A 25533-nucleotide genomic window follows, 5' to 3' on the forward strand; every position below is an offset into this window, starting at 1 on the left:
GAGAGGGAGATAGCAGGAAGACGGAGCTGCTTCTATTCTCCTCTGGGCTCATTTCCAAATGAATCTGGTAATTAAAAATCAGCAGATAAATTGGCTGCATCTTGTGGCGCTGTGCCACGACTGTCTCTTCCCTACACGCCTGTAGTCATCAGCTCGCACCTCTGCCTGTGTGCTTCATCTCCATCCCAGGCTCATGCCTGACTCTGAAGTTCCCAGAAAAAAGCTTTTGGTACTGTGTTAGCCAGTAGAGAAAAGATTGAGAAACAAAATAATAATCTAGTAGATATGACTCCTTTTCATGGCTAACAGATATAATAAATGAGATTGCAAACATCGAAAGCTTGCATCGTAACATCACTTATTTTATTTTTGTCAGCCATTAAAATATACTGGGAGCAATTCAAGTCCTCAGCACTCTTGTCGGTCTAATCATCCATGTTATACCTATGCTTCCATCTCATCCTCCTCTTACCTGTCTGAGTCTCTGCTTTCCCTCTCTCTGTGGTATACTCTCTGCCTTCATGTCTTCTGCTTTTCACGACATCTAATTAAAACAAAATCAAATGCCACAGATAGGAAGATAATTATGGATTCCTATTGAGGGGCCTGCACAGTATCACACCTTAATTACTCGGAAGCCCATTACCAGACAGACTTAGCTGCGTTGCTCTTTAAAAATGGCCTCTTAACTCTTTCCTTGCTAGAAAAAGGTCTTGTCATAACCAGTTTTACTGGCAAACAGATTTTTTTTTTTCTTTAATGGCATTACATGACTGGCGTCATTGGGCATTCTGACACAGTGTTCTGCCATACCAGCTGTAGCACATCCGCTGACATTGTGTGCTGACAAAACAATATAATTATTGCTTGTACTTTTGTATTTTGCTTTGGCAATGCTTAGTTGTAGTCAGCTCTAGAACTCGTGTCAGACTGACAGAAATCAAGATTGATATACCTGGAGAAAAAATACTGCGCTTTCCTATACAATGAAAAATAAAATCATGCGATGGCACACACCAGACCAAGGGAGGCCAAAAGGACACTTTTTGGCCTTAGTTGGGTCAACAAGGACTAGTGATGAGCGAACACTATCATGCTCGGGTGCTCGGAGCTCGTAACGAGTAGTCGCACACTTGCACGAACTCGTCTTGTGTGCCGAGTACAAGGTTACGTGTTAACAATCAGGATCCAGTGCGTCTTGGACATGGCGGGTCCTGACCTGCGGGGCCGTGTGTCTTCTACGCAGGAGACCACAGCTGCTCATGCCCTCTATCAGGGTTCGGGGCACTGCGGTCTCTCGCTTGTGTTGTCCCTACGGAGGACGCTTGCGACTTACTGCAAAGAATTGACATGCTTGCGGATCAGAAAGGTGCACCGTAGGTCAGTTTTCGCTGCGGGTCGTATACGCACTGTGGGCATGGCATTTCTAGAAATTCCATCCACTGTGCTTGTACTGTACAATGCAGTGTTTTGGACGCAGTGAAAATACGCTGCATCCAAAACGCTGCAAACACTGATCATGGACACGCACCCTTATAGAAGTCAATGGCAGATGCGAGCATTATTCTGGAAGATCGGCCCGAATTTCCCTTTGACTTCCATTATACTCGGTACACGAGCCAAGCCCGTCCAAGTGTCCAACTGCTCTTTACAACTACCGAGCATGGTAGTGCTCGCTCATCAGTAATAAGGACCTATGAATAAGTTTGAATGTATGCACATGAAGCTTTCCTTGCTCAATAAGGTCACATACTATGTGCTGAAATGTTGATAAAACTTTACTTAGTGCAAAATATATTTGGAAAAGAAGAAAAGTACAATTAGTGCAAATGATCTGTTTACAAGCAGATAGCGTAGAAAGTGCTCGGCAGGATGAGGGTATCAGTCAGCACTGGAATAGATTGTGATGTGAGACAGGAAGAAGGCGTCTGTCAGCACAGAAATACCAGATTGGATCTCAAAATGCGATGGAGGTATGTCAACCAAGCCTTGATTGCAAAGGATTAAACCTGGAATATCAGAGTGTTCTCTAGGACGGCACAGTATGGAAGAGTTAAAAAATACACAGGAAACCACAGGGTGGGTCAGACATCAGACAACAAGAAACAAAGATGGAAAATACTAATAAACTCTGCTAATGACAACTAATTAGCTCTGAAAGGGAAGGGGGGCTGGCAAAGCAAGGAAGGGAAGGGAGACAAAGAGACTGTTAGGGACACATAAACTGAGACATACAATCAACATTAAGAGACATACAAAAAAGGAAAAGAGTTGCCACCCAGAGAAATGTGAGCGAGAAGGTTTAGGAAGGCAGAAGGAGGGATGAGGATTAGGGAGGGACTCTCGGCTTTGAAGATTCAGTTTAGAGGCAACCTGGAGGCAATCTCGGAAGAGAGGGAAGGAGAAAGAAAAGCATTTGACTGAGATCTATTACCTAGCTGGTGTGAGAGGGACCAAGCTGATGCTGGGAGGACAAGGGCTGGCAGCTCCTAACTGGTGAGAAGGGAGTGGGGAAGAGGTGTTGTAACTAATGAAGCTCTGTGCTGTTGGAGGGAAGATGATTCATTTGGGCTGTGGATTGTATTTCATAGAATGGCAATTGATTAGGTTATGTCCTACATAGAACTGACTTGTAATGGGAATGAAGTGTAATTAGATTGTAGGTTCCTGCAGTGTCTACATTACATTTTGTTGCTTTGTTCCCTGACTTTAGTTGTTGTTTTCTCTGCTTCATTCTAAAGTATTTGGAATATGTCGGAGCTATATAAATAAAAGGTATGAAAGCCACAAGGATAGGGCAAGGATATGAGGAGTGTGCTGCTGATGGGGAAGCCAGATCAATGCTGAAGTTTGTAAGGATCTACAGATTTCTCAGAGATCACCTCCTGTCCTGCTTCAGATCTGAGCATTTACTGCAACAGTTCCTGAGCTAAGGGACTGAATCACTAGAAAAGCAAAGGAGTCGTCCAGTTCTGTGATATTTCTGAGGTTACACTGATTCTCTAAAGTCTTAGGCTATGTCCGCACTTTGCTTTTTACCTGATTTTTTGGTGCTTTTTCAACTGCAACGTTTAATGCCAAAATGGATGTGTTCTGCTTTTCAAGCTTAGTCTATGGGAATTTGGGTTTCTTGTTCACACTATGCTGTTCAAAATGCTGCCTTTTTGTGGCAGAAATTTGGGCAAAAACTCTGCTTTGTAGTTCAAAACGCAAATGGCAAAAACAATTAACATGTTGCTTCTTTGAAAAGTAGAGTTTTTGCCCAAATTTCTGCCACAAAAAGGCAGCATTTTGAACAGCATAGTGCGCACAAGAAACCCAAATTCCCATAGACTTTGCTTGAAAAGCAGAACACATCCATTTTGGCATTAAATGCTGCAGTTGAAAAAGCAGCAAAAAAGCAGGTAAAAAGCAGGTAAAAAGCAAAGTGCGGACATACCCATATACTTTATGCTATGAGGGCTGCTCAGTGTCTATCTCAGCCATGTGACTTTTTTATATATATATATATATATATATATATATATATATATACACACATACATACAGTATATAAAAAATAATGTCTCACGCATGTAGCAAGTATCTACGCTAGTGTACTTCACAATGTTACTAAATGGTCAGGACATGTGTCAATCACTGACCAACTGGTCTTCAGTGTAGGAGGAGAAAAAGGGGTTAAACCCGCGCAATCCGCCAAATAAGATGTAGAGATGTTGATAGTTTAATCACTCTTTTATTCCATAGGTCTACGCGTTTCAAGGTGCAGGGACCTCTTCCTCAGGACCAGAAAATCAACATACTTGAGGAATGTTGATTTTCTGGTCCTGAGGAAGAGGTCCCTGCACATTGAAACGCGTAGACCTATGGAATAAAAGAGTGATTAAACTATCAACATCTCTACATCTTATTTGGCGGATTGCGCGGGTTTAACCCCTTTTTCTCCTCCTACACTGAAGACTTCTGCACGTGGGGCCGCGGCAGCCGCCATTATCCTATGCTATCTACGGTGGTTGTGACCCTTCACAACCATTTTTGTTGAGTGTATTTATCTATATACTAACCTGTACTTATCTGGTAAAACCCTATCAGCGCTTCTGTTTTTTAGCACTGACCAACTGGTGTCAGTACATAAATTAAATGCATGTGTCTGTGCCATGTGCCTGAGCGGAAAGTATTCAGTATATGATTTTCAGAAAAATACATGAGAAAATATCTATTTGGTAATGGCTTCACATTTCTAGGGGATGTGTACACGACGTCTTTTTCAGGTGGACAAACCCGCTGAGTTGTTCAAGTGGAAGGCGCTTCAGGAAACACTGGCATTTTGTTTCCTGATGTGACTTTTTTAACGTTTTTGTTGTTTTTGGCATTCCCTTGAAGATTTTCAACATTTTGACCATTACAAGTTTCTTGTAATGTTTTTCTATTGCTTTTGTGAAGTCTTTAAAATTGATGTTTTCTCGACTTTTTTTGTAAACTCCATTCAACAACGATCTGCCAGCGGTTATTCAAGTTTAACCACTGGGGAAAAAAAGCTTAAAAAGATGCCCATGCTTGTTCCAAGCCTTCCCATTGATTTCTTTATAAGTTGTGGGAGTCTTCAAAGTAGAAACCGCCTGAAGAATGGTCAGCTCACTTCTATTACCGCTTGGCATCTTTAGAAATCTGAAGTGGTAAAAAGACATTGAAAAGACTGAACATATGAACAGCAAGTTATTTTTTAGATAGAAATTCACATGTTCCTTCTTTTGAGCATTTCAATGGCACTATTTCAGGTGGAATGGAATCCATCTGAAAGAACCATTGTGTGTACATACCCTTATGATGATACCTTGGTATTAGAACGGCCGCCTTGGCTTACTTGCTGTATCCGTTTAGTTGTCATAGTCAGGACTGTTATGTCAGTAGGCACATTATATGCCTCCTCCATGCCAAACTCGATTAAATCCGTATAATGTTCCAATATAGAGGGTAGACAGTTACCAAATTCATCAGGTGCTGCTTAACCTAAGGCGGTCAACTGAAAGACAGGTAAAATCCAATTATTGCTTGTCCGTCACCATTGCTAACAAAAAAATGAATGCCTTTGGTTAATTCTACTACAGTAAATCATCATGCAAATATTATGTAATGAAGCATATTAAACAGATCATGTTTGTAGAGAAATAGTGACAATTATGAAAACTTTATTGATGGTGAAATAAAATGGCAAAGATTATCTTACATGATACAGAATAGAAGCTTTCAAAGCTCTCCTTTCCAAAGAAAGTAGGACAGCAGATGATAAAAGAGATGGAAATTGGGTTAGAAGACCAAATTACCTTCAAGGTAGCGTAAAGAATCCGGCAATGTGTGTGTGAAATTGAACAAGGAGCTAAATGATGGGTTACATCAGGAGCAGAAATGATAAAATGGATACATCAGATCACACAGCAGGCTCGTGGGGACCCCAGCACAGATAGCTGCATTGATTTCTAGACTCTGCTATGTTTTACTTAATGCCCCGTAAATGATTCACAATTCGTTTAGGTCTCAGAGTGGGTCCGTTTCATGGTTTTGAAAATTAAACATTCATCTGTTAAATAGTTGTTTTCAAGGACAAATACTGTGGAACGCTGACATTTTATTAAAGGAAAAGAAAAGAGGCACGCTTGCATTAGGGGAATGAGAACAAGAGTGAGAGTCACGGTCACGTGTACAGGGGAATGGATTTTGTGGGCGCCATATGTGAAGTAGAGAGTATTCTGTGTTACATTACTGATAACTTTGGAAAACCAGACCTTGTACGATAGCCCGTTAGTTTCCTAGGCAGCAGAAACGCACATTGCGGGATATTGATTGGGAGATACTGTAAATGATGTCAGAGTAAATAGAACTGACACGCTATGCTTTTCATTTTTTTGCATGATATCAGACCTGGCTTTTAGGAAGGATTTAGTTTTATAGAATTATTCATCATCAGTCATCAGTATTTTACTATAACACTGAGTGTTTATTTGTATCAATTATTCAATACCTGAAAAGGTTTCCAAACAAAAGCAGAAAGAGTATACCATTTTACATTATCATAAATGTCTAAATCAATCAAATCAGTTGTGTATGAATTTTTCTAGGACAGGAAGTAGTTCTAGGACCATTACCAACACCAGCCATATGAACTGTCATGGCGTTGGGTTTTCAGTCACCTGGTCACCCGAAGAATCCTACAACTGCTTTCAGAGCAAAGCTGCCCATACGCCTTAGATTAAAGGGCTTATATGAGCAATTGATGACCTATCCACACTATAGGTCAGGGATATGAAAGCTATAGGAGTCAACACCTGGTTTCCCAGCTCTCCACATTGTAAAGTAGCTGTTGCCAGTTACTGCAACTTACCATCTATTCAAGGGAATGGAAGTGAAAATGCACTGGTCGACAGCAGCTTGCTTACTTTTGGCAGCTGCCGGAGCCTATATCCGTTGATTTCATATCGTTCACCTATCCGTCATCAATTGTTCAGTCTTGGACAATCACTTTAATGTCAGCTAAACTAAACTATTTTGGTGGAATCAAGTGACCCATCAAATGTTACACAGGCTGCTCTTATTCAATGTCCTTTCTGGTTGTTCCCAAAATGATATGCCAATGTTAAAGGTATCTGGTAGGAGGCTACTCCCTTATTCCCCATTCAGAACACATGCACACTTGGATGAGTCCTGCATGCATGTGTATGGGGGATTGGGAGATTTGGCTGCGGTTTGGTCAGCTATAAGGCTCTTTTACACAGTCCAACAATCAGTAAACAAGTGATCAGATAAATGTTGGTTCCCAATCATTTGTTCTTGTAAAAATTCCAACAAACCTGCTAAAAAGCTCAATTGTCAGCTGATTGGACAAATATCATCGTTGTCGACAGAACATCACACCCTGTAAATGGGATATGCTGCCGACAATATGCACACTGTATGGGGACCGAATTATTGCATTATCAAGTGTCTCAATACAGCTTGTATCAGCCTGTATAAACGGGAAAATAAACAATCACCGATCGACTCTTATTTAATCAATCAACCCGTTGTCAGCAGAACTCTGCTCATGTAAATGTACTGATGGGTCGTTCACGAATGTTCTGGTGCAAAGAACCCCATTGGGAACAATGGGAGCCGGTACCACAGCGAGAGCCACTTTCAGCCTCTGAATGGCTGTCACTGGGACAAGATGAAGATGTTCAGCAGATGACACTCTGCCCACCCATTTCATTGGTCAGCTGTAGGAAGGAAAGGTTTTTAGCTGCTGTGATTTTAACCAACATATGTGTTCATTTGTGCAGAACACATATTTAACAGGAATCTGCTTGGGATCCAAAAGAGCTGTCTTTTTTCGGTGAGCTGAGCCAAGTGATCCAGATCACCAAATAGAGTGGGATGGCTCATCACTAAAATGCACCTTTGGCTATGTGCACACAGATTTTTTTCAAGAGGAGATGTTCTATGGAGAGTTTTGTAGGGGTTTATTTGCTTCCTGAAGTGTTTTGAAAGCGTTTTTCAATCTTTTGGAAAACGTTTTCCTGTAGTGTTTCTTGCAGCCTTTTGATTGGACAGTACCTAGCTTGGAACAACCGCTATCACTAGACACAGTATCAACAAGTGGCATGCACGTCTTTTCCCCCAAGGCATTTTTATAGCTCTACTTATGAACAGCATAGTGGCTTTTCAATAAAAAGGAATAGGAAGAATCTTATGGGGTTTTTTTCAAGCGTACCTGTTCAGAAAACTCCTAAAAACCTTTGTGTATGTGCACATAACATCTTTTTCAGGCAGATCTGCTGTGAAGACCCCCTGAAAAAGCAACCTAAAAATGCTCAAAAGATTGAACATATACATTTTTATATCAAAACAACTTGCTGAGCATATGTTGACATTTAACCGTTTTTGGTTCCAAAACATGCTAAGTGGTTAAACAAAGGACGTAACCATTCTTTTGGTGTTTTATGCTTGGAAGATGCCACAAACTAAATGAAAAAATCTATGGGGAGCCTAAAAAGACAGTTTGAAGATGCCTAGTTTCTTTTGGAACATTTTAAAAATGCCAGCGCTTCCTGAACTGGATTCTGCTTAACAAACTCAGAGAGTCTGTCCGAGTTTAAAGGGAACCTGTCACCAGTGTTTTCACTATTAAAACAAAAGTATCACCTTCTGCAGCTCCTGTGCTGCATTCTATGAAGGTGCACCTTGTTGCTGACCCCCTCTTGCAGACCCCAAAAAGAACTTTATAAACTCTCACCGTTTCCTATGCAAATGAATTAATTGTGTTGGCCAGATGGGCGGGCTATATTTCGGCTCCTGTCCCCCCTCCTGCCGCTGTTCGCCGTCCTACTGTCATGATTGACATGGATGACGCCGCCGCCGTCATCATCCACGCTGCTGGCGAAATCTCGCGCAGGCGCAGTTCGCTGTAACCCTATCGTGGGCCGAGCATAAAAACAGTTTCCCGCGCGCCGATGATGTATTTGCGCAGTCACGAGATTATGGTCGGCGCTGTGCATGACCTCACCAGTGTCATCCTCGTACCCGCCCATAATTTCGCGCCTGCACAAATACATCACCGACATCCGGGAAACTGTTTTTATGCTCGGCCCGCGATAGGGGCACAGCGAACTGCGCCTGCGCAAGACTTCCATGTCAATCAGAACAGAAGGACGGCGAACAGCGGCAGGAGGGGGGACAGGAGCCGAAATAGAGCCCGGTGAGAGTTTATAATGTTATTTTTGGGGTCTGCAAGGGGATCAGCAACAAGGTGCACCTTCATAGAATTCAGCCCAGGAGCTGCAGAAGGTGATACTTTTGTTTTAATAGTGAAAAAACTGGTGACAGGTTCCCTTTAAAGCACATAGACATTTCTGCATCAAACACGGTTCTCTTGGCAGGAAAAATGTTGCATCAATTTTTTGCTACGTTTATGATGTGTTTTCATTAGAAATAGCGAAAAATGGTGCAAAAACACTGAAGAAATTGACATACTGCACATCTGAAACTACCGCAATTTTGCAAGGAAATAATAAGCAACATATGCATGAGATTTCAGAAATCTTATTCACTTTGCAGGGACAGTAAAATGCTGAGTTTTTCACAGCAAAAACCCTCACGAAAAACACTACAAAAACGCAATGTGAGCACATACCGTTATTAGACAGCTTTCCCTCTCACCACTCAGACCATTTATACCCTTTAGAGTTAACAGCAAACAATGAGGAATTTTGGGAAGTATAATTCCATGGTTTCATTGGTAACATCATACTACATATTTTGCCCACCTAATAGGGTTCAATAGAACTTAATATAGAGAAGCGTAACTACATAAAAAGCAATATAATGCTTGGGATTATCCGGATTCTAATAGTTATGTTAAGCTCATTTAATTGAATTCAGCCATATATATAGATAATGATAGTAGGAAGGAAGCTTTATTTACTCATGAATTTCATTAGAATATTTTGTGTCTGCTTTTGTACCAGCTGCCAAGTCTACGGTGCCATTCATTATTCGCTGATTATATGAATAAACCTCAACTCAAAGTGTTGGTATTCCGCTGTCTAGAAATCTATTTTATATCTTCTACGTAGAGCTGAATGCCAGCGAATGAATGAAAGAAGCATTAGGAAAACTGGATTAAATGCCACCTCCTATCAATGAGGTTCCTTGCCAGCCTGGAGGTGTAACTGTCTATACTCCAAAGCTTTTTATCTTGACGCTGAAGGTTAATTTGTAAAGCACAATATGAAGAGTGCTCGATGTAAAATAAAAGCCACAAGATTGATTTTGTAATGGGGCATGAAGCAGGAACTACTGTGGCATTTTTGTGGTTAAACCCAGCTTCGGCTCTACGTTAACTGGAATGTCACTATTACAATGATCTGGCATTGTAGTGACACAATGGTGTCAGCTTATTCTTGGATGGTTCATTTATAGAAAAGGCTTTAGTACTACACGGACGAATTTGTAATAGGGTCTCGTTTTGGACTCGTGCAGTAAGTATGCCGCTACTATCTCATTTAAATGCTTGTTAGTTGAATAAAAAGATAATGCAAATAAAGCGTCTTATTAGGATTCAGGGATGACGGTGGTGTGCCGGACGTGTACTGTGACAGCGCTGCTGTGAGGAAGATTCTGGTTCTTGAATGGTTCAATAACCATGATGAAAGTCCTCCAGCAATGCTATGCAGAAGCCTCTCATTAGTGACAGGGGGGAGAGTAGGTGCCCAGATCTCATTAGCTGTCTAATACCACTGGACAGAGTCTGAATATATCCTTACACGCAACAGAGCCTTATGAGCTCAGAGATGTACACTTTGGTGGCCAGATATATCTACGTCTAGGTGGAATATTCCTAAATGGAACTTGTCAGCATGTTTCTACATATGAACATACAAGCGCTTCTTTTCTAATAAAAATCATAACTTTTTTTTGTAAAGATTGGATGTGCTAGTCATGACAAATCTAGCATAAATCCATATACAGACCAGACATAGGGCGCGTGTAGATGCACCTTGAAGAAGCAGACCATGGCCCTGATTTATCAGCGTGAAAGGGGTCAGGATGGAGTGAAAGGTGCCTTCAAATGAATCAGCCAAGGCGCAAAGTGACTTGCTCCTTACAACACATTTAATCCACTTTTGAGGACGATTTGTGGCATAAGGAACGCCATCGCTCGTCATTAATTTGTTGAGCAAGGGAAGGGTTGGGTCACCACACACCAGCTCCATTCACTTTGTTGAATCTGGGTGAAAAAAATGTTGTGAATCTCCAAAAGTCGCCAAAATTGTACACAGCCTTTGTGCAACTTTTCACAGCGTTATGCCAGATTTTTGGTGTAAAAGCTTTGATTATTCGGATTCCATGTGTATTGCCACTGCAGTACTCTTCCAGTCTGACCTGTATCTGAAAGGCACATTGGATCTCTATAGAAAAGGTAATGATTTATTGTGGGACAAGCACTTATACAGCCATACCACTACATCCATATGTAACAGGATGCTGACAGGATCCTTTTAAGCAGTTGCATTAAACACATGACACATTAAACAACATGAAAAATGATGAGGTTGGAAAGCAACCTGGTAATGATCAGAAACCTGTCAGTGAAATTTTAGCCGTCAGTTACATTTCTATTGTTTTCTAAAGTTGTCATCGAATGTAATCGTATAATGTAATTGTACAAGCCCCCACTTGATTGTAAAGTGCTGTGGAATATGTTGGTGCTATAAAAAGAAACTTTTTTATTATTATTATTATTATGAAATATCAGGAGCAGGACATCAAAAAAAACAAAAAAAGAAACTGCTGGACTGATGTCCCCGAGAACATAATACATCATCTGAAACATGTCCTCTTCTGAAAGGCTGGTGGCTCCCAGTGCATTTGCACCAATGAAGTCAGCACAAGCACACCAACCTTCACTGCGCATGTGTAGGACCGGAACAAGGATGAAACGTAGATATTATACCCTGTCTTCAGACAGACATCTGCAAGGATCTCTGCAAGCCCCGCATTTAGATTCATTCACACAAAGCCTGCAAGACCGTTAGTATGGAGTCGTAACGCCTTCATGCAGTGCTGTGGACAATTGGTTTGACTCTGTGCACACAGACGTTTACACCTATAAGTAAGGTTTTTAGCGATTATTTTTTTATCAGTTTTCTTTGACATTGAGGGCTTGTGATTGTACAGCATAGACCTCTATGGAGGACCTAGTATGGCTGCAATATGGATGTGTTCATGAGCCTTAAGGCTTTTTTGTCTGACTTCTTGGGTCAAAGTTGTAAAATAAAATATGTAATAATGTTGTCCCAACCCAAACTAAAGCCATGCCTGAGGGACATTAAGGCAGCAATTAAGTAGACATGCACAATGATGCCAGGATCCAACTCGAAGCTCAAAAGTCATGGCAACCGACCCACTGGGCCAAATTACATAAACGATCAGCCGCGATCAAACACTGATTAGCTTGTCAGTAGTAATGAGCGAGCACTACCATGATCAGATGCTCGGTATTCGTGACGAGCAGTAGAATGCTCTCGTGGGTGCAACTCGGGTATCCGAGTATAATGGAAGTCAATGCGGGACTCAAGCATTTTTACGAAAGATTTCCTGGGTCCTCCAATGACTTCCATTATACTCGGGTACTTGAGTCGCACCCATCTGAGCACCAACTGCTCATTATGAGTACCGAGCATGGTAGTGCTCACTCATCACTACTTGTCAGCATATGCTCAGCCAACTTATTTAACAAAAAAGTATCCAACTCAAATCAGGACTCATGAGTAATGCATCGCTCCTGCATGATTGTATCCTCATATGACTTGGAACTAGAGTTGAGTAACTTCGTACTCGCTAAACTCATGAGTACTGTCCAATACTTACGTATTCATTCCGAATAGCATGTGCAATGCAAGTCAATGGGGAAAACTCGCAAAGTAACGAGTAACCCGAATTCCGCACTATTTACTACTTGCACGTATAGTACGGCATTAGGGTTACTCGTTACTTTTGACTATGGCCTGATTCATTAGACCAATGTTGTTCATGCCAGTCTTGATGAGGTGGCATGCTGGAGTCTAAAGGCCGCCTTACACGCTGCGATATCATTACCGATATCGCTAGCGTGCGTACCCGCCCCCATCGGTTGTGTGACATGGGCAAATAGCTGCCCGTGGCGCACAACATCGCTCAGACCCGTCACACTACTTACCTGCCTAGCGACGTCGCTGTGACCAGCGAACCGCCTCCTTTCTAAGCGGGCGGTTCGTTCGGCGTCACAGCGACGTCGCACAGCGGCCGCCCAATAGAAGCGGAGGGGTGGAGATGAGCGCCCGGAACATCCCGCCCACCTCCCTCCTTCCTCATTGCGGCCGGGAGGCAGGTAAGGAGAGGTTCCTCGTTCCTGTGGTGTCACACGGAGCGATGTGTGCTGCCGCAGGAACGACAAACAACATCGTTACTGCAGCAGCAACGATAATTGAGCTTAGGGGGGGATGTCACGATTAGCGATTTTTAACGTTTTTGCAACGATTCAAAATCGCTAATAGGTGTCACACGCAACAACATCGCTCGAATGTGCGTCGCAAATTCCGTGACCCCAACGAGATCGCTCGAGCGATGTCGTAGCGTGTAAAGCGGCCTTAAGGCGCCTGATTCGTAGTGAGGAGAGAGCACTACTATGCTTGGATCTCATTAAGAGCAGTTGGATGCTAGGATGGGCGTGACTCGAGAACCAAAGTATAATGGAAGTCAATGGTGGACTCGAGCATTTTTCTGGGAAATCTTCCAGAAAAAGGCTCAAGTCCCTCATTGACTTGCATTTTACTCAGGTACTCAAGTAGCACCCATCTGATCATTAACTGCTGGTTATGAGTACTGAGCACCCGAGCATGGTAGTGCTCGCTCATCATTACAGTAATTCATTAAGAGGCAGGAGTAAGATTTCTGCCACTAAAAGGACTCTGTCACCTGGTTTTTGCTACCCCATCTGAGAGCAGTATAATGTAGAGACAGAGACCCTGATTCCAGCGATGTGTCACGTACTGAGCCTTTTGCTGTCATTTTGATAAAATCAATGTTTTCTCTGCTGCAGATCTAGCAGTTATTTGAATGTAGAGCAGGGTTATAACGGTCTCATACAGCTACTGGACTATTTGGCAGCACACTAAGTAGTCCTCTAATGGTAATCTGCTAATTAAAGAGAGCTTTTATAAAAGCTACACTACGTTTCATCATGTTGCTGTCAGAGTAGGTTGAAAAAACCTGATGATAGAGTTCCTTTAAAGGGAACCTGTAATGTGGAAAATGATATCTTGCAGATATGGGGTAAATCTGCAGATTAATAGAATTCTGAACCTGCCCTGCTGGCGGGAGCAAATGAACGTTAATCCTCCCGGCAGCGTTCCAGTTTCAGTCATTGGGTGCCACTGGCATGGGTTCAGTTACTGTGATGTGTATGATGGCGGCGGCTGTAACCAAACCCCCGCACTGACAGATAGCTGCTCTTTATTAGTCCAGCTCTCAGTCATTGCAGAGGGATGGTTATAGCTGACACTCTCCATACACAGAGCGGTGACTGAACCCATGCTAGCGCCGCCTCTGTGACTGAAACCGGCACTGTTGGGGGATTAAAGTTAATTCCCTCCCGCCAGCGGGGTTTAATGGGCAGGTGCCGGGCAGGTTCAGAAAGCTATTAACCTGCAGATAAACCTCATATCTGCTGGATACTAGCCTTTTTCCATGTGACCGGTTCCCTTCAAGGTACACCATGAGTTGTCATGAAGTAGTCAAGCTGTGGCGTCTTGTCTATCCCGCCCCAACTCTACATTTTGGCAAAACTGGAATAAAAAACGCTAAAGTTGTGTTGCGCAAAGTTTTGGGACTTATCGGTGTTCTGGTGGGAACAATTTGGTGAATCGTGGCTGAGGGACACAGCCGCCATGTACTCGCAGTGTGGCATCTAATGATCTGTGATGTCCACAACAGCCGCAAACGTTTCCGTGTCCATTCCCCGTCGTTGGTCACACGCGACTCACTTGCCATAAACTTCAATGGCAGTCACTACGAATTATCTGAAATTTGGCCATTTTACTGCAAAATCTCAGCTTTAAAATAGTCGCAGACATGTTGTAAATGGTTCCACAGCACATTCCTATTCCCAGACAAAAAAACCGGCTTCTGTAAAGAGTGAAGCTAAAAACGAAAGAACGCGAAAGTAGACGGGGCAGAGTACAGGCTGTGAGGGGCTGACCGGGGTTAACCTGCAGGCTCCACACTGCACTAATCCCCTCAGCCGCCACCATCGCTCGCAGCTGCGGGCAGAGCTCGGCTTCCTGCACGTCCGGTAACGAGGCGCCAGGGTAAGCGGGCACCTGTGGCACCGTACACCGGGGCTGCCGCCTCATTACTCCGCTTCCTTTCGGCTGCCAGTAACGAGCTTCCTCCCCGCCACTTGAGCTGTGCGGCCGGGGAGTAATTAGAGCCTAGCACTGGGCGGGAACTCGGAGTCTGTCAGTCCCGGCTTAGAACTTTATCTTATCACGCACCGACTGTCCGCAGGGTTAAAGCTCAATACAGGAGGCAAAGAGCAGTCAGGAGCAGCGTACTGACGGGAGCCGGAAAGTGGCGACGACCCTCATGGAGGCGAGTATGTGAGCGGCTGAGGTGGTCAGATACAGGCAGGAAAGTGGCCAGTACGTGAGGGGCTGAGGTGGTCAGATACTGGCAGGAAAGTGGCCAGTACGTGAGGGGCTGAGGTGGTGAGATACAGGCAGGAAAGTGGCCAGTACGTGAGGGGCTGAGGTGGTGAGATACAGGCAGGAAAGTGGCCAGTACGTGAGAGCGCTGAGGTGGTGAGATACAGGCAGGAAAGTGGCCAGTACGTGAGGGCGCTGAGGTGGTGAGATACAGGCAGGAAAGTGGCCAGTACGTGAGCGGCTGAGGTGGTGAGATACAGGCAGGAAAGTGGCCAGCACGTGAGAGCGCTGAGGTGGTGAGATACAGGCAGGAAAGTGGCCAGTACGTGAGAGCGCTGAGGGGGTGAGATACTGGCAGGAAAGTGGCCAGCACGTGAGAGCGCTGAGGTGGTGAGATACAGGCAGGAAAGTGGCCAGTACGTGAGAGCGCTGAGGTGGTGAGATACAGGCAGGAAAGTGGCCAGTACGTGAGGGCGCTGAGGGGGTGAGATACAGGCAGGAAAGTGGCCAGTACGTGAGGGCGCTGAGGTGGTGAGATACAGGCAGGAAAGTGGCCAGCACGTGAGAGCGCTGAGGTGGTGAGATACAGGCAGGAAAGTGGCCAGTACGTGAGAGCGCTGAGGGGGTGAGATACTGGCAGGAAAGTGGCCAGCACGTGAGAGCGCTGAGGTGGTGAGATACAGGCAGGAAAGTGGCCAGTACGTGAGAGCGCTGAGGTGGTGAGATACAGGCAGGAAAGTGGCCAGTACGTGAGGGCGCTGAGGTGGTGAGATACAGGCAGGAAAGTGGCCAGTACGTGAGCGGCTGAGGTGGTGAGATACAGGCAGGAAAGTGGCCAGCACGTGAGAGCGCTGAGGTGGTGAGATACAGGCAGGAAAGTGGCCAGTACGTGAGAGCGCTGAGGGGGTGAGATACTGGCAGGAAAGTGGCCAGCACGTGAGAGCGCTGAGGTGGTGAGATACAGGCAGGAAAGTGGCCAGTACGTGAGAGCGCTGAGGTGGTGAGATACAGGCAGGAAAGTGGCCAGTACGTGAGGGCGCTGAGGGGGTGAGATACAGGCAGGAAAGTGGCCAGTACGTGAGGGCGCTGAGGTGGTGAGATACAGGCAGGAAAGTGGCCAGCACGTGAGAGCGCTGAGGTGGTGAGATACAGGCAGGAAAGTGGCCAGTACGTGAGAGCGCTGAGGGGGTGAGATACTGGCAGGAAAGTGGCCAGCACGTGAGAGCGCTGAGGTGGTGAGATACAGGCAGGAAAGTGGCCAGTACGTGAGAGCGCTGAGGTGGTGAGATACAGGCAGGAAAGTGGCCAGTACGTGAGGGCGCTGAGGGGGTGAGATACAGGCAGGAAAGTGGCCAGTACGTGAGGGCGCTGAGGTGGTGAGATACAGGCAGGAAAGTAGCCAGCACGTGAGAGCGCTGAGGTGGTGAGATACAGGCAGGAAAGTGGCCAGTACGTGAGAGCGCTGAGGGGGTGAGATACTGGCAGGAAAGTGGCCAGCACGTGAGAGCGCTGAGGTGGTGAGATACAGGCAGGAAAGTGGCCAGTACGTGAGAGCGCTGAGGTGGTGAGATACAGGCAGGAAAGTGGCCAGTACGTGAGGGCGCTGAGGGGGTGAGATACTGGCAGGCAAGTGGCCAGTATGTGAGGGCGTTGAGGTGGTGAGATACAGGCAGGAAAGTGGCCAGTACATGAGGGCGTTGAGGTGGTGAGATACTGGCAGGAAAGTGGCCAGTACATGAGGGCGTTGAGGTGGTGAGATACTGGCAGGAAAGTGGCCAGTACGTGAGGGGCTGAGGTGGTGAGATAGAGGCAGGAAAGTGGCCAGTACGTGAGGGGCTGAGGTGGTCAGATACAGGCAGGAAAGTGGCCAGTACCTGAGGGCGCTGAGGTGGTGAGATACTGGCAGGAAAGTGGCCAGTATGTGAGGGCGCTGAGGTGGTGAGATGCTGGCAGGAAAGTGGCCAGTATGTGAGGGCGCTGAGGTGGTCAGATACAGGCAGGAAAGTGGCCAGTACCTGAGGGCGCTGAGGTGGTGAGATACTGGCAGGAAAGTGGCCAGTATGTGAGGGCGCTGAGGTGGTGAGATGCTGGCAGGAAAGTGGCCAGTATGTGAGGGCGCTGAGGTGGTGAGATTCAGGCAGGAAGGTGGTCAGATACTGGCAGGAAAGTGGCCAGGATGTGAGGGCGCTGAGATGGTCAGATACAGATGAGAAAAGTGGTGAGTGAGGTTCTGAGGTGGTCAGATACAGAGAGGAAGGTGACAAGGACCCTCATGGAGGCGAATATGTGAGGTCGCTGAGGTGGTCCGATACAGGCAGGATAGTGGGGAGGATTGAGAGGCTAAGGTGATCAATTACAGAGGGGAAAGTGGAGAGGACCCTCATGGAGGCGAGTATGTGAGGGCGCTGAGGTGGGTCCTGGTTGTGGAGAAAGTTCTATATTGGTTACTAATAATGAGCTGCCAGTCCAGGCATTACTAACCTTCCTGTCTGTGCCCCCAGGCTGCTTGCTATGCTCTGTGCCCCATTTAGTGCCTGGCTCATTATAAATCTTCATGCCCCTGAGCCTTCCTACATCTGTCTCCCTGTAATGTATTCAGGAGTCCCATAGTCTGTACATCAGCCCTGACATGTCCTCCTTTCCCAGCCCTCTGCTATTATTTCTCCTCTGGAAATATGGAAATTGCTTCATTTACACAACTTGTCGGGGATGTTTGTAGGGCTTCTCCGGGAATAAATATATTTATAGCACATGTAGCGGAGCAGGGACGCGCTCTAGTTTTCTGACATCCTCCGCAGAGATCCATATTCTACGTCCTGATGGCTGGAGATGGTTAGTGTGTTCACTCGTCCATATGTGGTATATATGTCGGTAGAGATGTATGGATACGTGCCGTATATATATATATATATATCTATATATCTATATATCTATCATATCATATCATATCATATCATATCATATCATATCATATCATATCATATCATATCACTCTTGGGACAGATAGTTCCTGTCAGAGGTGTAGCGAGGGGGTAAGGGGGGCGGTCCGCCCCGGCCGGCACGTGTCAGGGGGGGCGGCATTTTGGCAGTAAAAAATAGAAAATAGAAAAACATAGAAGAAATAATAATTGTTGATTAATAAATACGTAGGATTTGAGTAATTTTTGTTTCTAGATAAATGCAAACATGATCCCTGCAAATATAAAACCTATTAATAGATACTGGGTGCGTGGAGAAGAGGGTATTGTCCTTTAAATAATAATAGAGCGCAGAATGTGCCTTACGATACGTCACTTACGGATGGAAAAGATGACATAGTGTTATGGGTGGAACGCATGTGTGCGGTCCATAATACACTATTTCCGGGGGAGGAAGGAATATCTGTCTGCACGGGATGCACTCCATGATAGGTCACTTCCAGATGGAAGGACAGGAGGAATCTGGCGGTGGAACGCAATTTTGCGTTCCACTGATACCTGTCATACTAGTGCCACCCTGAGCCTTTTTCATTAGGCACCTCCGACTGGGAAGAAAGGCAGAGCCTGGACGGCGTTATACTTTCGCCTCGATGGGCGGGCATTCTTTAGCCATCCGGACGCGGTTTATTTAAACCGCCAGGTAAAGAACAGGGAACAGTGGACATGGCGGCATAGTGAGGCTTTGAAACACGGGCATGTGGGACTTGGACATCTTAATCACTGCTCCCTGCGTATAGATCTGCGTCGGCACTCGGGATTATTTTATCCCTGCATGTAGAGCTCTGGTACGACCAGGGTAGGTGCTATTAGCTTTTGTCAACAATAGCTCTCCTCTGGTAGTATATGTCCGTCAGTAATTGAGTATAGCACTGCTGTTTTTTTTGTAGGAAATAAGCCACTGTATTTCCTCTGAGGCATTATTAGACCAGGATTTTTTTCTTGCAGGTACTTATGAATTGATACTATAAGAGGGAGATACCCAAGTTTTATATATATATATATATATATATATATATATATATATATATATATATATATATATATATATATATATATATATATACTAGAAGGTGGCCCGATTCTACGCATCGGGTATTCTAGAATTTACGTATTGTGTAGTTCATGTATGATTTTTGTTATATATATATATATATATATATATAGATGTTGTTGTGTGTAGTTACCAAGTGTTTGTGTAGGGCGCTGTACATGTTCTGAGTGTCGCGGGGGGTGAGAGCGGTGTTGTATGTGTGTTGCGTGTGTTGCGTTGTTTGTGGAGCGCTGTGTGTCTATAGCGTTGTGTGTGTGTGTGTGTGTTGTGCGGTTTGTGTGGGTGTGGTGTGTTTTGGGGGGAGGTATGTTTTGAGCAATGTGTGTGTTGTGCAGTATGTGCGTATATTTGTGTGTGCAGCGTTGTCTGTGTGTGTGGGTGTCTGTGTAGGGCGTTGTTTGTGATTCCTAGTGTGTGTGTGTTGTGCAGTGCGCGTGTGTGTGTGTGTTGGGGGGAGGTGTGCACCTCCCATCGTGCTCCATCCCCCATGCTGCGCACCCCCCATCGTGCTGCATCCCCCATGCTGCGCACTCCCAAACGGGCTCCATCCGCCATGCTGCGCACTCCCAAACGTGGTCCATCCGCCATGCTGCGCACTCCCAAACGTGCTCCATCCGCCATACTGCGCACTCCCCATCGTGCTGCATCCCCCATGCTGCGCACTCCCAAACGTGCTCCATCCGCCATGCTGCGCACTCCCCATCGTGCTCTATCCGCCATGCTGCACACTCCCAAACGTGCTCCATCCGCCATGCTGCGCACTCCCAAACGTGCTCCATCCGCCATGCTGCGCACCCCCTATCATGCTCCATCCGCCATGCTGCGCACTCCCAAACGTGCTCCATCCGCCATGCTGCGCACTCCCAAACGTGCTCCATCCGCCATGCTGCGCACTCCCAAACGTGCTCCATCCGCCATGCTGCGCACTCCCAAACGTGGTCCATCCGCCATGCTGCGCACTCCCAAACGTGCTCCATCCGCCATGCTGCGCACTCCCAAACGTGCTCCATCCGCCATGCTGCGCACTCCCAAACGTGCTCCATCCGCCATGCTGCGCACTCCCAAACGTGCTCCATCCGCCGTGCTGCGCACTCCCCATCGTGCTCCATCCGCCATGCTGCGCACTCCCCATCGTGCACCATCCGACATGCTGCGCACTCCCAAACGTGCTCCATCCGGCATGCTGCGCAGTCCCAAACGTGCTCCATCCGCCATGCTGCGCAGTCCCAAACGTGCTCCATCCGCCATGCTGCGCAGTCCCAAACGTGGTCCATCCGCCATGCTGCGCACTCCCAAACGTGGTCCATCCGCCATGCTGCGCACTCCCAAACGTGGTCCATCCGCCATGCTGCGCACTCCCAAACGTGCTCCATCCGCCATACTGCGCACTCCCAAACGTGCTCCATCCGTCATGCTGCGCACTCCCAAACGTGCTCCATCCGTCATGCTGCGCACTCCCAAACGTGCTCCATCCGTCATGCTGCGCACTCCCAAACGTGCTCCATCCGTCATGCTGCGCACTCCCAAACGTGCTCCATCCGCCATGCTGCGCACTCCCAAACGTGCTCCATCCGCCATGCTGCGCACCCCCCATCATGCTCCATCCGCTTGGGAGTGCGCAGCATGCCGGATGGTGCACGATGGGGAGTGCGCAGTATGGCGGATGGAGCACGTTTGGGAGTGCGCAGTATGGCGGATGGAGCACGTTTGGGAGTGCGCAGCATTGCGGATGGACCACGTTTGGGAGTGCGCAGCATGGCGGATGGACCACGTTTGGGAGTGCGCAGCATGGGGGATGCAGCACGATGGGGAGTGCGCAGTATGGCGGATGGAGCACGTTTGGGAGTGCGCAGTATGGCGGATGGAGCACGTTTGGGAGTGCGCAGCATGGCGGATGGACCACGTTTGGGAGTGCGCAGCATGGCGGATGGACCACGTTTGGGAGTGCGCAGCATGGGGGATGCAGCACGATGGGGAGTGCGCAGTATGGCGGATGGAGCACGTTTGCTCAGCCTCTCTCCTTCCAGCCTCCCTCAGCATCAGCCTCCCCCTCCCAGCCTTCCCCAAGATCAGCCTCTCTGCTCCCAGCCTCCTCCAGCACGCCGTGCTCCTCTGCCGACACTCACCCACACAACCGATCGCATCCACTCACCCACACAACCGATCGCATCCACTCACCCACACAACCGATCGCATCCACTCACCCACACAACCGATCGCATCCACTCACCCACACAACCGATCGCATCCACTCACCCACACAACCGATCGCATCCACTCACCCACACAACCGATCGCATCCACTCACCCACACAACCGATCGCATCCACTCACACACACAACCGATCGCATCCACTCACACACACAACCGATCGCATCCACTCACACACACAACCGATCGCATCCACTCACACACACAACCGATCGCATCCACTCACACACACAACCGATCGCATCCACTCACACACACAACCGATCGCATCCACTCACACACACCCGATCGCATACACTCACACACACAGACACTGACGATATTGCACATACGCGCTGATACTCACAACATCCGGGGATATCACATGCTTCTGGCCATGTGATCCTCCGTCAGGTCCTGGAAGCTCACAGCACAATATTGCCGCCGAGAAGCAAGTGATATCCCAGGATGTTGTGAGTATTTGGATGCGATGTGATGTGTGTGTGTGAGTGAGTGTGATCTGATTTGTGTGTGTGTGTGTGCTGTTATGTTATGTATGTTCCGCAGCTGCAGGACCTTGATGTGTGGATGCGATGTGATGTGTGTGTGAGGTGTGTATGAGAGTGAGTGTGAGCCGGTGTACACTGGTAACTATGATACACATCGGGTAACTAAGGGACCTTAGTTACCCGATGTGTATAATGGTTACCAGCTTTCACGGCCTCCGTTAAGATCCCAGCATCGCAAGGTTATGTCTGGCGCTGCCGGGATCCTGACGGAGCCGGTGTAGAAGCAAGCGATATCCCAGCATGTTGTGAGTGTGTGGATGTGATGTGTGAGGTGTGTGTGAGAGTGAGTGTGATCTGATGTGTGTGTACTCACCTGGGAATCGGAGCCCCGTGTCAGTTGGGCCACAGCGAGCGTGCATTGCGTGAGGGGGGCGGGGCCTGCAGAGAGCCGGGGCGAGAGGCCAATCCGTGTGGGGGGGCGGGGCCATGGCGAGCCCAGCGGCCAATCAGCTTTGTGTCACCGTAAGGACACAATTTCGGAGCATGACAGACAGACAGACAGACAGAATAAGGCAATTATAGATATATATATATATATATATATATATAGCTGAATGTGTGTATGTCCGGGATTGGCATCTGCACCGTCGCAGCTACAGCCACAAAACTTTGCACACTCACACGTCTGGACCCCAAGAGCGTCATAGGCTATGTTGTGAGGCGAAATTTTAACCCCGCGCGTTCCAATTTACCAATCAATTTTGCCACTATCTACATAGTGGGAAAAAAGTTCAACGAAAAGTGTATCCGCACCGTCGCATTTACAATCACGAAATTTTGCACAGACACCTCATGTGACGCAGGGAACGTCGTAGACTATGTTTTAACAGGAAAATTTAACCCCGCGCTTTACAGTTACTCTCCAAAAAACATGCCTCCATTAAAGTAAATGGAGCCTGGAACTACAGGTTATTAGTAGGAGCTGTGATTGGTTGCTATAGGAACAAAAGACATTCATAGTATAAGAAGCTTCTATGTGAGGTAATAAGATGTCGGTGGAGAGACGGGGAAAGAGAGAGACGGGGAAAGAGAGAGACAGACATGCAAACAGGGACAGAGAGAGGCAGACAGGGAAGGAGGAGACAGCCAGAGAGACAGACAAAGATGAATAGGGAAAGACACAGACCTTGATAGAGACAGACGGGGAAAGACACAGACAAAGAGACGGGGAAAGAGACAGACCTGGGAAAGAGACAGATGGGGAAAGAAACAGAAAGATAGAGACAAACAAAAAATGAGACAGAGAGACGGGGAAAGAGACAGTCGGAACACATTACTTGGCCAATTTAGTTAAATCTGTGTGGAATATCTGTGGTGTTGAAATATATTACTATTATTATATTATATTAGAATACATTTTTGTTAATACATTCTATTTTGCCAGCTATTAACCCGGGCGAAGTACAGCTAATATATATATATATATATATATATATATTATATTAATTAGAAGGTGGCCCGATTCTACGCATCGGGTATTCTAGAATTTACATATTGTGTAGTTAATGTATGATTTTTGTTATATATATATTCGTTCGTGTGTTGCGTTGTTTGTGGAGCGCTGTGTGTCTGTAGCGTTGTGTGTGTGTGGTGCTGTGTGTGTGTGTTGCGCGGCTTGTGTGGCTGTGGGGTGCGTGTGTGTCTTTTGGGGGGAGGTATGTTTTATGCAATGTGTGTGTTGTGCGGTATGTGCGTATATTTGTGTGTGCCGCGGTGTGTGTGTGTGTGTGTGTGTGTGTGTGCGCGGCATTGTCTGTCTGTGTGTGTGTGGGTGTCTGTGTAGGGCAGTGTTTGTGGTTCCCAGTGTGTGTGTGTGGTGTGTTGTACGGTGTGTGTGTGTTTTGGGAGGTGGTGTGCACCCCCCATCGTGTTCCATCCCCCATGCTGCGCACCCCCCATCGTGCTCCATCCCCCATGCTGCGCACCCCCATCGTGCTCCATCCCCCATGCTGCACACCCCCATCGTGTTCCATCCCCCATGCTGCACACCCCCATCGTGTTCCATCCCCCATGCTGCACACCCCCATCGTGTTCCATCCCCCATGCTGCACACCCCCATCGTGTTCCATCCCCCATGCTGCACACCCCCATCGTGTTCCATCCCCCATGCTGCACACCCCCATCGTGCTCCATCCCCCATGCTGCGCACCCCCCATCGTGTTTCATCCCCCCATTCTGGGCACCCCCATTGTGGTCCAACCCCCATCGTGCTCCATCCTCCATGCTGCACACCCCCCATCGTGTTTCATCCCCCCATTCTGAATGGGCATCACGTGCGGGGGACGTGGCCGAATAGTCATCACGTGCGGGGGGAGTGGCCTAGCGGGCATCGCGTGCGGGGGGCGGGCCTAGCCAAACGGTTAATCCATGCGGGGGCGGGCCGAGCCGAGCGGCCAATCCGTGGGGGGGGCGGTGCCAGGCCGAGCCCAGCAGCCAATCCGACGGTTGTCACTGTAAGGACACAATTTTGGAGCAAGACAGACAGAATAAGGCAAATATATTATATATATATATATATATATATATATATATATATATATATATATATATATATATATATATATATATATATATATATATATATTAATTTGGGTATCTTCCTCTTATAGTAATCCTGCAAAACAAGTAAGAGGACCAGTCTTGTATAAGACTGGCCCTCTTAATTGTTTTGCAGGATTGTTCTAGGAAATATGCCTGGGGATATGGACACCTATGTGACTGTCTGCATATGTTTTTTCCGTGCACACTAAGAGCCAGATATCAACGGCCAACGGAGGGGGGCGGCAAATTTGACGACCGCCCCGGGCAGCAAAAGCAGTTGCTATGTCACTGGTTCCTGTTACTCGATCTGTACGGCATGTATGTCTACAAGTGCGGTCATGTGAAGAAAAGAATTAGAAAGACGGCAAATCTTACTAATGGCTGTATATCCACCGTTCCAGGGTTATGGGGGGCACATTATCAGGCCTGACATTGTAGCTCTGTACAGAATTGGCAGCAGAGTGCACTGCCATTATGTGAAACTGTTGACATGTAAGGGTGTGCTCGGTCTTAAACAGTATTTACGTACTGTAGGTGGTACGTGTGAAAGTAACATCTGCCAGGTGTTGGTGATTTGGTGATTCCTAGCGGATAGAGATGAGTGAACCAAGTAAAGTTTGGTGCCAAAGATGAGTGGACCCGTGGAGATTTGGTTTAATGGGGACAGATCGACTTTAGATAAGGCTTGGGACCCAGACTTGACCTGAACTCCAATGGAAGTCAATAATTTGGCAGCTCTGGTATCTGCCCACATGCAGCCAGCCATAAAAAGATGACTTTCGCGGGCGGTTAGGCAGATTTTTTATTTATTTATTTTTTTCGGCACACACTACATCTGATCACGCTGTTGTTACTACCAGGGAAACTGCTGATTCATTTTGGCTGAATCATAGGTAGCATGAATCAGACGCTAACTCCTGCATTGTAAAGATCTACAGAGTTTTTCTGTAAAACACTTGAAAGTGAGGCCGGGAGCAAAGTCTAGTCC

General features: G+C 46.7%; 1 protein-coding gene and 1 long non-coding RNA gene across 5 annotated transcripts in view; one reads left to right on the forward strand and one right to left on the reverse strand.

Annotated features, from left to right (window-relative positions):
• LOC142246626 (uncharacterized) overlaps positions 1-5018 on the reverse strand; it is a 181834-nt gene extending 176816 nt beyond the window's left edge. For both annotated transcript variants that reach the window (XR_012724910.1, XR_012724909.1), the window contains exons 1-2: positions 4835-5018; positions 473-544 (exon numbers count right to left, since the gene is read on the reverse strand). This is a non-coding gene — a long non-coding RNA (uncharacterized LOC142246626). The remainder of the gene's footprint in view (positions 1-472; positions 545-4834) is intronic.
• The window catches only part of ADCY4 (adenylate cyclase 4), a 272900-nt gene that overhangs the window by 118892 nt on the left and 128475 nt on the right, over positions 1-25533 (forward strand). The window contains exon 1 of one of the 3 annotated variants that reach the window (XM_075319669.1): positions 2312-2496. The exons of 1 other annotated variant lie outside the window; for it this stretch is intronic. The gene's annotated coding sequence lies outside the window, so the exon portion shown is untranslated. Of the gene's footprint in view, positions 1-2311; positions 2497-15057; positions 15163-25533 lie in introns of those variants that run through there. One more of the 3 variants, XM_075319676.1, reaches the window with a different exon arrangement.

This window comes from Anomaloglossus baeobatrachus, chromosome 1 (assembly GCF_048569485.1).
Source record: "Anomaloglossus baeobatrachus isolate aAnoBae1 chromosome 1, aAnoBae1.hap1, whole genome shotgun sequence".
NCBI lineage: Eukaryota > Metazoa > Chordata > Amphibia > Anura > Aromobatidae > Anomaloglossus > Anomaloglossus baeobatrachus.